Source organism: Eretmochelys imbricata, chromosome 6 (assembly GCF_965152235.1).
Source record: "Eretmochelys imbricata isolate rEreImb1 chromosome 6, rEreImb1.hap1, whole genome shotgun sequence".
Taxonomy (NCBI): Eukaryota; Metazoa; Chordata; order Testudines; family Cheloniidae; genus Eretmochelys; species Eretmochelys imbricata.
This window is the reverse complement of record NC_135577.1, coordinates 126,226,108-126,235,408: the sequence shown is the minus strand read 5'-3', so window position 1 is coordinate 126,235,408 and position 9,301 is coordinate 126,226,108. Positions and strand designations below refer to the sequence as shown.

Genomic DNA, 9,301 nt, shown 5'->3' with positions numbered 1-9,301 from the left:
CTTTCAAAAATTAAGGAAATTAGTTAGGGAAACGGATTGGACTGAAGAACTTATGGATCTAAAGGCAGAGGAGGCCTGGGATTACTTTAAATCAAAGCTGCAGAAGCTATCGGAAGCGTGCATCCCAAGAAAGGGGAAAAAATTCATAGGCAGGAGTTGTAGACCAAGCTGGATGAGCAAGCATCTCAGAGGTGATTAAGAAAAAGCAGACAGCATACAGGGAGTGGAAGATGGGAGGGATCAGCAAGGAAAGCTACCTTACTGAGGTCAGAACATGTAGGGATAAAGTGAGACAGGCTAAAAGTCAAGTAGAGTTGGACCTTGCAAAGGGAACTAAAACCAGTTAGTAAAAGGTTCTATAGCCATATAAATAAGTAGAAAACAGAGAAAGAAGAAGTGGGACCGCTAAACACTGAGGATGGAGTGGAGCTCAAGGATTCATAGATTCATAGATATTTAGGTCAGAAGGGACCATTATGATCATCTAGTCTGACCTCCTGCACAACGCAGGCCACAGAATTTCACCCACCACTCCTACAAAAAAAAACCTATATATAGGCATGGCCCAATATCTAAACAAATACTTTGCCTCAGCCTTTAATAAGGCTAAAGAGGATCTTAGGGATAATGGTAGCATGACAAATGGGAATGAGGATATGGAGGTAGATATTACCACATCTGAGGTAGAAGCGAAACTCAAACAGCTTAATGGGACTAAATCGGGGGGCCCAGATAATCTTCATCCAAGAATATTAAAGGAATTGGCACATGAAATTGCAAGCCCATTAGCAAGAATTTTTAATGAATCTGTAAACTCAGGGGCTACACCGTATGATTGGAGAATTGCTAACATAGTTCCTATTTTTAAGAAAAGAGGGAAAAAAAGTGATCCAGGTAACTACAGGCCTGTTAGTTTGACATCTGTAGTATGCAAGGTCTTGGGGAAAAAAAATTGAAGGAGAAAGTAGTTAAAGACATTGAGGTCAATGGTAAATGGGACAAAATACAACATGGTTTTACAAAAGGTAGATTGTGCCAAACCAACCTGATCTCCTTCTTTGAGAAATTAACAGATTTTTTTAGACAAAGGAAATGCAGTGGATCTAATTTACCTAGATTTCAGTAAGGCGTTTGATACCATGCCACATGGGGAATTATTAGTTAAATTGGAAAAGATGGGGATCAATATGAAAATTGAAAGGTGGATAAGGAATTGGTTAAAGGGGAGACTACAAGGGGTCCTACTGAAAGGTGAACTGTCAGGCTGGAGGGAAGTTACTAGTGGAGTTCCTCAAGGATCGGTTTTGGGACCAATCTTATTTAATCTTTTTATTACTGACCTTGGCACAAAAAGTGGGAGTGTGCTAATAAAGTTTGCGGATGATACAAAGCTGGGAGGTATTGCCAGTTTAGAGAGAGACTGGGATATCCTACAGGAAGATTTGGATGACCTTGTAATCTGGAGTAATAGTAATAGGATGAAATTTAATAGTGAGAAGTGCAAGGTCATGCATGTAGGGATTATTAACAGGAAATTTAGTTATAAGCTGGGGACGCATCAATTAGAAGTAACGGAGGAAGAAAAGGACCTTGGAGTATTGGTTGATCATAGGATGACCCAAAAAGAAAAGGATGACTATGAGCCTCCAATGTGATATGGCCGTGAAAAAAGCTAATGCGGTCTTGGGATGCATCAGGCAAGGTATTTCCAGTAGAGATAAGGAGGTTTTAGTACCGTTATACATGGCACTGGTGAGACCTCACCTGGAATACTGTGTGCAGTTCTGGTCTCCCATGTTTAAGAAGGATGAATTCAAACTGGAACAGGTACAGAGAAGGGCTACTAGGATGATCCGAGGAATGGAAAACCTGTCTTATGAAAGGAGACTCAAGGAGCTTGGCTTGTTTAGCCTAACTAAAAGAAGGTTGAGGGGAGATATGATTGCTCTCTGTAAATATATCAGAGGGATACATACTGGAGAGGGAGAGGAATTATTTAAGCTCAGTACCAATGTGGACACAAGAACAAATGGATATAAACTGGCCATCAGGAAGTTTAGACTTGAAATTAGACAAAGGTTTCTAACCATCAGAGGAGTGAAGTTTTGGAATAGCCTTCCAAGGGAAGCAGTGGGGGCAAAAGACCTATCTGGCTTTAAGATTAGACTCGATAAGTTTATGGAGGAGCTGGTATGATGGGATAACATGATTTTGGCAATTAATTGATCTTTAAATATTCATGGTAAATAGGCCCAATGGCCTGTGATGGGATGTCAGATGGGGTGGGATCTGAGTTACTACAGAGAATTCTTTCCTGGGTATCTGGCTGGTGAGTCTTGCCCATATGCTCAGGGTTTAGCTGATCGCCATATTTGGGGTCGGGAAAGAATTTTCCTCCAGGGCAGATTAGAAGAGGCCCTGGAGGTTTTTCGCCTTCCTCTGCAGCGTGGGGCACGGGTCGCTTGCTGGAGGATTCTCTGCTCCTTGAAGTCTTTAAACCACGATTTGAGGAGTTCAGTAGCTCAGACATAGCTGAGAGGTTTTTCGCAGGAGTGGGTAGGTGAGATTCTGTGGCCTGCATTGTGCAGGAGGTCAGACTAGTTGATCGTAATGGTCCCTTCTATGAATCTAAGACACGGGCCAGGTCATCCCTTCCCCAACTCCCCTTTCCCTCCCACACAGTGCCGAAAGGCTGCTGCTGGCCACATCCTGGTGTGAACCCTGGCAGAAATCTGAGGAAACGGGGCATGTGACCTTGTGCATGCACGCCCATACCCATATCCCTGCATGTGTTGCCTCGGGAAGACATGGTACCAGGAGAGGTGGGTCCATCCTGGAAGGCAGAGAGCACCGGGAAGGGAGGGTCATGTTGCTCAGTCACACCCCCCCACACCCCCTCCCCCTGTGTGAGAGAGGTGTATGGGAGTGTGTGTGTGCGGGGGGCGTGGCATGGCGTAGGGGTGTGTTTGTCACCCCTCCCCCTGTGACCCCTAAAGCCAAGAAGGTAAATAAAAAGAACCCGACTAGGCAGTATTTCTTTTTAACAGGGGCTCAGTCAGCTTAATGTTCATTTGAAGGTTTGTACCGCATAGTTCTGATTGCCGTTGAACTCACTTGAATAGGAGTAATTTTACCAGGTGTCCCGTATTCAGCATAGGGAAATATGGTCACCCTATGAATAAGGGGGTTGCCAGGGTGGTACAATGGGTAGTGGCTGAACACTGGTCGTAGCTCTGGATCTCTCAGACACACTCCCAGGTGTGGCCCCTGTGTCCGACACCCTCCTTGGGCAGTGGGACCCTGCAGTCCAGCTGCCTAGACCCTGGAACCAGAACCAGGGCCCTCCCTGGCCTCCTGTTGCTTAGTGCGTTTTCCCAAAGCCCACCTGGCTGTGGGAGCTCTGGTTTGCCAGTTAACCCCTTCAGGGACAATGTGGCGGTAAAGCCAGGAACATGGGCTTAGCAAAGGAATTTCTTAGCCACAGACACTTTACTCTCAGAGCACAAGAGAGTCACTGATCTATGGAAACCAATAAACAATCCTGAATGCCACCCCACCTTGCCAGTCCCAGTTAAGCCAGCCTAACCCCTGGTGTAGACAGCCCTAGGTTGCTGGAAGAATTCTGTTTCTCTAGCTGCTGCCTGTCGGGGAGGGGGATTACCTGTGCTGATGGGAGAACCCCCTCCTCTCAGTACATGTAGCGTCTACACTGAAGTGCAGCCAAGTCCCTGAGTCCCATTTGACCCTCCCTGGTGTTTAAAGACCGAACCAGTTGGACTCAATTGAGAGTTATCTGCGATGACTAGAGCTGAAATCTCACCAGTTTAGGGGCTCAGCCTTAGACCGGGTGTGGGACCAGCATTGCCACGAAGACGCAGCGGCAGCTGAAGTCCCCCCACTCCCCGGCGGAATCACTAAGAAGTGGGCTAAAGGGTGGAGCCTCGGAGCGTGGCATTGCAGGCGTGGCCGTGAGTGGCAAGCAGTAGCCGAGGCGGCGGTCAGCGGTGGCAGAGAGAACAGCAGCAGCGAGCCAGTGGCAGAACTGAGGCTGCAGCCGCACCTCCGAACTCTGGGTCTTCGCTGATCAAGGACAACCACTGTGAGTGGGGTGCCGCAGGGGGGAAGGGAAGTGCTGTGGGAAAGGACACTGGTCCGTGGGACTTCAGTCACGTCACGAGTCCCTCTTTCCTGCTGTTTGGTTTTTTTTATACAGTCGGTTGGAGAGGCGCAAAGGAAAACGGTGGGGGGCGGGGGGGACGCAACCCAGGTTTAGATCATTTGACAATGTAGAGTTTGATTTCAAAGCAGCTCCCGTGACTGGCTGGGATTCTGGCATCGGAGGTGCTGTTCCTCCATTGGCTTTGGTTAGATTATTGGCATCTGCTAATGCTGTTGAGTAGGGCGCTGAGAAAGCGTTTATGAAAGTCCTCTGTGCAGCAGTTATATGTAGCCATCCTTTGACCTCCCGATGGCCAGCAACGGTCGTCACGCTCGGTCCATTAAATGTTGTAACAAATCCAGTTGGTACCAGGCCTCGTGGCAACGTTGGGGATGGCGTACAGCTCCTCCGGCTTCAGAAGCACAAGCCTCTCCCTCCTGGGCTAATGGAGAGTATCCATTAGGTGTTGGCAGTACAGGACCTATGACACAGATAAGCTGTGTGCGTGTGCCCTGAATTAAAAATGAAAATTTGTGAATCCTTTCAACTGCAATTAAAATGAAGCCCCACACGATCAGATGAAAGGAAAAATCACGAGAGCCACATTGTGGCTATAAGTAAAGTGGATGTTCAAGACTTCCAGTTTGGGGGAATTAGTCACCAAAAAAAAAGGCATCTGTGTAATTCTCCTGTCATCTGGCCAATATGCCTGGCAAAAGGTATTCCCCCCACACACACACACACTTCCTCCCCCCCCCTCCTATGCAGGCTCATGATCATTGAAAAGGACTTCCACTCCCCATCTGGGACAGAAAAAGATTTACAGTGAAAATGTTTTTCCCCTCTCTTGGGTGTGAGGAAATAGGATTACAGGTTGTTGGAGAGGTTTTTTGTGGATTTTTTGTTTTTTAATTACTGCCTGCCTTGTGTTGCACAAAGGCCGACATCATCCACTGCATTTGCATGGCAACATAGGAAATCAGTCATTCAGTGTTGCCTTGGTAACTAGAGGGGAAACCCATGTTATCACAGTCCATTGCATCCTTTCCAGGAAATCTACAGAAATTCTAGATGAATGCAAGAAGCAAAAGGGAGGGGAAGCTCAGAAGTTCTTATGACATGCCCTAGCAAGACAAGCTGATTGTAGCCTGTGTTTATGCAAGAGTTAATCAATGGTATTGAAAATGATAGCTCTCCATCAAAGGTTTGTCTCCTAAACCCATGACGCAATATCAGGCCCAGATGGTCTAATTTCGAATACTCAGTTACAACGTTTCGAACTGAATTGAAAAGGGGCCTGTTTCCAGTCCATGCTCAGGCAAAGGCACAGGATGCAAAAGTCACAGCAGCCATGTGTGTAACCCCGGCAGTGCAGCAGATAGAGAATAAAAACAATGGTGTAACTTTTCATACCACCATTGACTTCAATGGCACGACAATGATTTTCCCCACAGGTGGAGGATATGGTCCTGTGAGCGTCGAAAAATGTCAGAACTTTTCCATTAGACCAACTACAAAATCAGTCCCCTGCCACATTGCTACTTGTTCCTTATTCAGATCTGTGCTCGTATGAGATGTCTGTTTGCTGGTCGGTGAGAATTTCCAGAAATCATGAAAGGAAAGTCTTGTGGTTAAGGAGATGGAGTGGGAGTAGACCAGGGTTCAATTCCTGTCTCTGCCCCTTGTATTCCTTTGTGCACACTATTTAACATCCCTCGACCATCATGTCCCCATCTGTAAGAGTGGGATGATTACGCTCACCCACTTCCGTGAGGCTTTATGAGCCTTCTTCCATTAAGCTTGTAAAGTGCTTTGAGGTCCGTGAGGGAAAAGCTCTATCAGAAAAGCTAAATGTTGCCATTATTTCATTAAGATTGTACATAAGGTGGATAGATGTAGTCTGACAGCTCTGTGGCATAGGTCTGAGAAGGATGCTTTAGATAGGTGTGTTGTACTAACAATTACTAAATGATACATGATGTTCATCACAAGTCAACTAAAAGATGCTAACTAGAAGGGCATCTCCTTGAGCTCCGTCTCCGCGGGTGATCCTGTGTAGCAAGCTGTGGCTGCGTGCATGCATACTGGCTGTCAACAAGGATCGCATTTGTGATCTGCTGTACCAAACGGCCCAGGGCCCTGCTACTTATGATCAAGGAGCGATTGTTAGCTGTGAGTAAGCAGGAGGTTGATGTAGCTACAGTAGGTAGCCACGCGTGATAGACATGCACTAAACCAGCGCATTACACTGGGCTATTTTGAGTGTGTATAAACTGAAGCCATTAGCTTCAGAAGTTTATATTGGTTACAGAGGTAGGCTCTGACCCCGGTGGGAGACGTTACTGCGTGTCCTCAGAGACCCAGGCTCAAGCTTAAGGGTCAACTCTTGGTGATACAGGATACTGGTCATGGGTCCACCCATGCATCCAGGCTTAGAAAGTCCCCTTATTAGTAAACATCTCTCCAAATGATTTCATGCAGCTAAACAGTCCTCACGGCTCTCGGAGCGCCTCTGAAAATCAGGATCAAAGTGTCCCAAATGAGGCCCCCCCAGACCAGTGACCACTTCTGAACATTGCTGTCTCTTTATCCTGCTAATAAAGGGTGTCTCTTGTAAAATGCGTATTATCATTATGGATGGGTGTTGCCAGAACACCTAGAGGTCCTGACCAGGACTCCGTTGTGCTAAGCACTATGCACTTGATCAGGGAGATGGAGCAGCTTCCAGATGAGGAGTGATTAAAAAGACCGGGACTGGTCATCTTAGAAGAGAGGACTAAGGAGGGATATGACCGAGGTCTATACAATCATGAATGGGCAGGGGGGAGAAAGTGAACAAGGAAGTGTTGTTTACCCTTTCACGTAACACAAAAACCAGGGGTCAGCCACAGAAATTAATAGGCAGCAGGTTTAAAACAAACAAAAGGAAGTATTTTTTTTTTCACACAGTCAACCTGTGGAGCTCATTGCCAGGGGACACTGTGAAGGCCAAAGTTATAACTGGGATAGATTAATCAATTAGCCAAGATGGTCAAGGATGCAACCCCCATTCTCTGGGTGCCCCTAAACCTCTGATTGCCAGAAGTTGGGATGGGATGGATCACTTGATAATTGCCATGTTCAGTTCATTCCCTCTGAAGCATCTGGCATTGGCTACTGTCAGAAGACAGGATATTGGGCTAGATGGACAATTGGTTTGACTCAGTATGGCCATATACTTTTACATTCATATAAAAGGAGTCTCTGACTCAAAGAGCTCTGGTTCTTGCTAAAAGCTCTGTGGTCTCCCACATTCTTTGGGGCCAGTACCCCTGGTTTAGAGAGGATTCATGATACTTTTCAGTAGATTGAAGATTTCAAATCCCTCATATCATTCCTTCTCTTTGCAATCTTTTCTGCTAGTCAGAAACACAATCAGCTCCGTTAAGCTGCTTGAGCCAAGCCAGACAATGAGCCCATTAAAATATTACAGCTTTCATTAAGAATTTTAATAAAGCAGCATCATGTAAAACGCCACCTGATTCCATGGAGATTCTTGCTTCACAGCCCCCAGGGGCATGTTTACACTGCAGCAGGGAGCGAGCCGCCCAGCCTGGGTAGTCAGACTCGCACTAACGGGGCTCAAGCTAACTCAATAAAACCAGCAGTGTGGACCTTGCTGCACTGGCAGAGGGTCAGGCTGGCCACCCACACTTGGACCCTCCTGATCCCCTGGGTGAGCTGGTATTTAGCAGCTCAGACTAGCATTTTGAACTTGCCAAACCTGCAAAAATCTATATGTTTTACATCTATAAAGCATTTCATTCCATCTTCAGTGTGTATAGTTTCCTGCAAAGAACAACTGTAGACTTCTTTTGCTCTCTGTGCCTGTAATTTTGCAGGTGCAAATAATTATCCTGGTGTACAGTTTAGGCTATTTACACCTACAAATCAGATATTTAAAAGTCTCTAATCAGGTGCTGACAGCTAAATGAGCTAAATTGTGTCTGGTTATTTTTGGGTGCAAATACTGGGGGCAAAAAAGGAAGCCATCTTAAAAAAAAAAAAAAAAACAACCAAAAACCCAGCAATAAACCCTACCTCAGTGCTTCCCTATGGTAGATTTCTTCCCACATGTTCCCCTTTAGAGCTTTCAGACTTGTTACAGGACACTTTAGATTAAATGACTAGAAACGGAGTTATATTTGTTCTTACAACATCAAAGAAAATACGAGGGACCAAATATTTAAATAGCCTCCTTACAGATGTAGTGTCACCACCCAAGGCAGTGCAGCTAAGTGGACGGTGCCCTGGACTGGGGGGCTGAGAAGATCTGGGTTCTATTCCCAGCTCAGCAATGCTAGGGGAGAGGGAGATGGGGACAAACCTGCCTGGCCTGCAGTTACCTCACCCCAGAGGATTCACTGCTCCGTTTGGAAAGGTTTGCTTAGAAGCAAAACACTTTGATTAGCTCCTACAGGCAGCATGGTGGTGGGTCAGGGCCAGACTGTGAAGGGGGTGGGGACTGGTGGAGCAGGCTGACAGTGTGTATGGGGGGGTGGGGGAGGGAGGCAGGGGAGCAGGGCTGCAGTATGTTTGGGGAAGTCAGGCCCGAGAGGTGGGGGGAGCAGAGTGGGGACAGTGTGGGGGGGGAGGTAGCAGTGTGTGTGTGGGGGTCAGGCTACCAAATTGGGGGGGGGAAGCAGTGTGTGTAGAAGAGGGTGGGGAATAGCAGAGGGGGTAGCAGTGTGTATAGGGGAATCAGTCCGGGGGGGAGGGTGCCGGGTAGCAGTGTGTGTAGAGGGGAGACCAGCAGGTGGGGAAGTGGGGGGGTCAGCGTGGGGGGTAGTAGTGTGTGGGGAGGGCCAGCATGAGCTGGGAGTGGTAGGGTGGGTACGGGATGGGGAGGAGATGGAGGTGGGGGCAGTGTGTGTAGGGGGTCAGGCCGGAGGGATATCCGTGGGGGAGGGACAGTGTGTGTAGGGGTCAGACCGGCCTGGGGGGGATATCAGCGGGGCAGAGTGTGTTGGGGGTCAGGCTGGGGGATACAGGGTGCAGTGTGTGTTGGGAGTCAGGCTGCGGGATGCTGGCGGGCAGTGTGTGTAGCGGCAGCCAGAGGATATGGGGGGCCAGGCTGGCCTGGGGGGGGTATCAGTGGGGCCA

At 47.5% G+C, this 9,301-nt stretch overlaps 1 protein-coding gene across 1 annotated transcript in view; it reads left to right on the top strand.

The window, feature by feature from the left end:
- The first annotated feature begins 4,064 nt into the window (after positions 1-4,064).
- GNG2 (G protein subunit gamma 2) overlaps positions 4,065-9,301 on the top strand; it is a 98,777-nt gene continuing 93,540 nt past the window's right edge. Inside the window, exon 1 of the mRNA XM_077819640.1 lies at positions 4,065-4,099. The gene's annotated coding sequence lies outside the window, so the exon portion shown is untranslated. The remainder of the gene's footprint in view (positions 4,100-9,301) is intronic.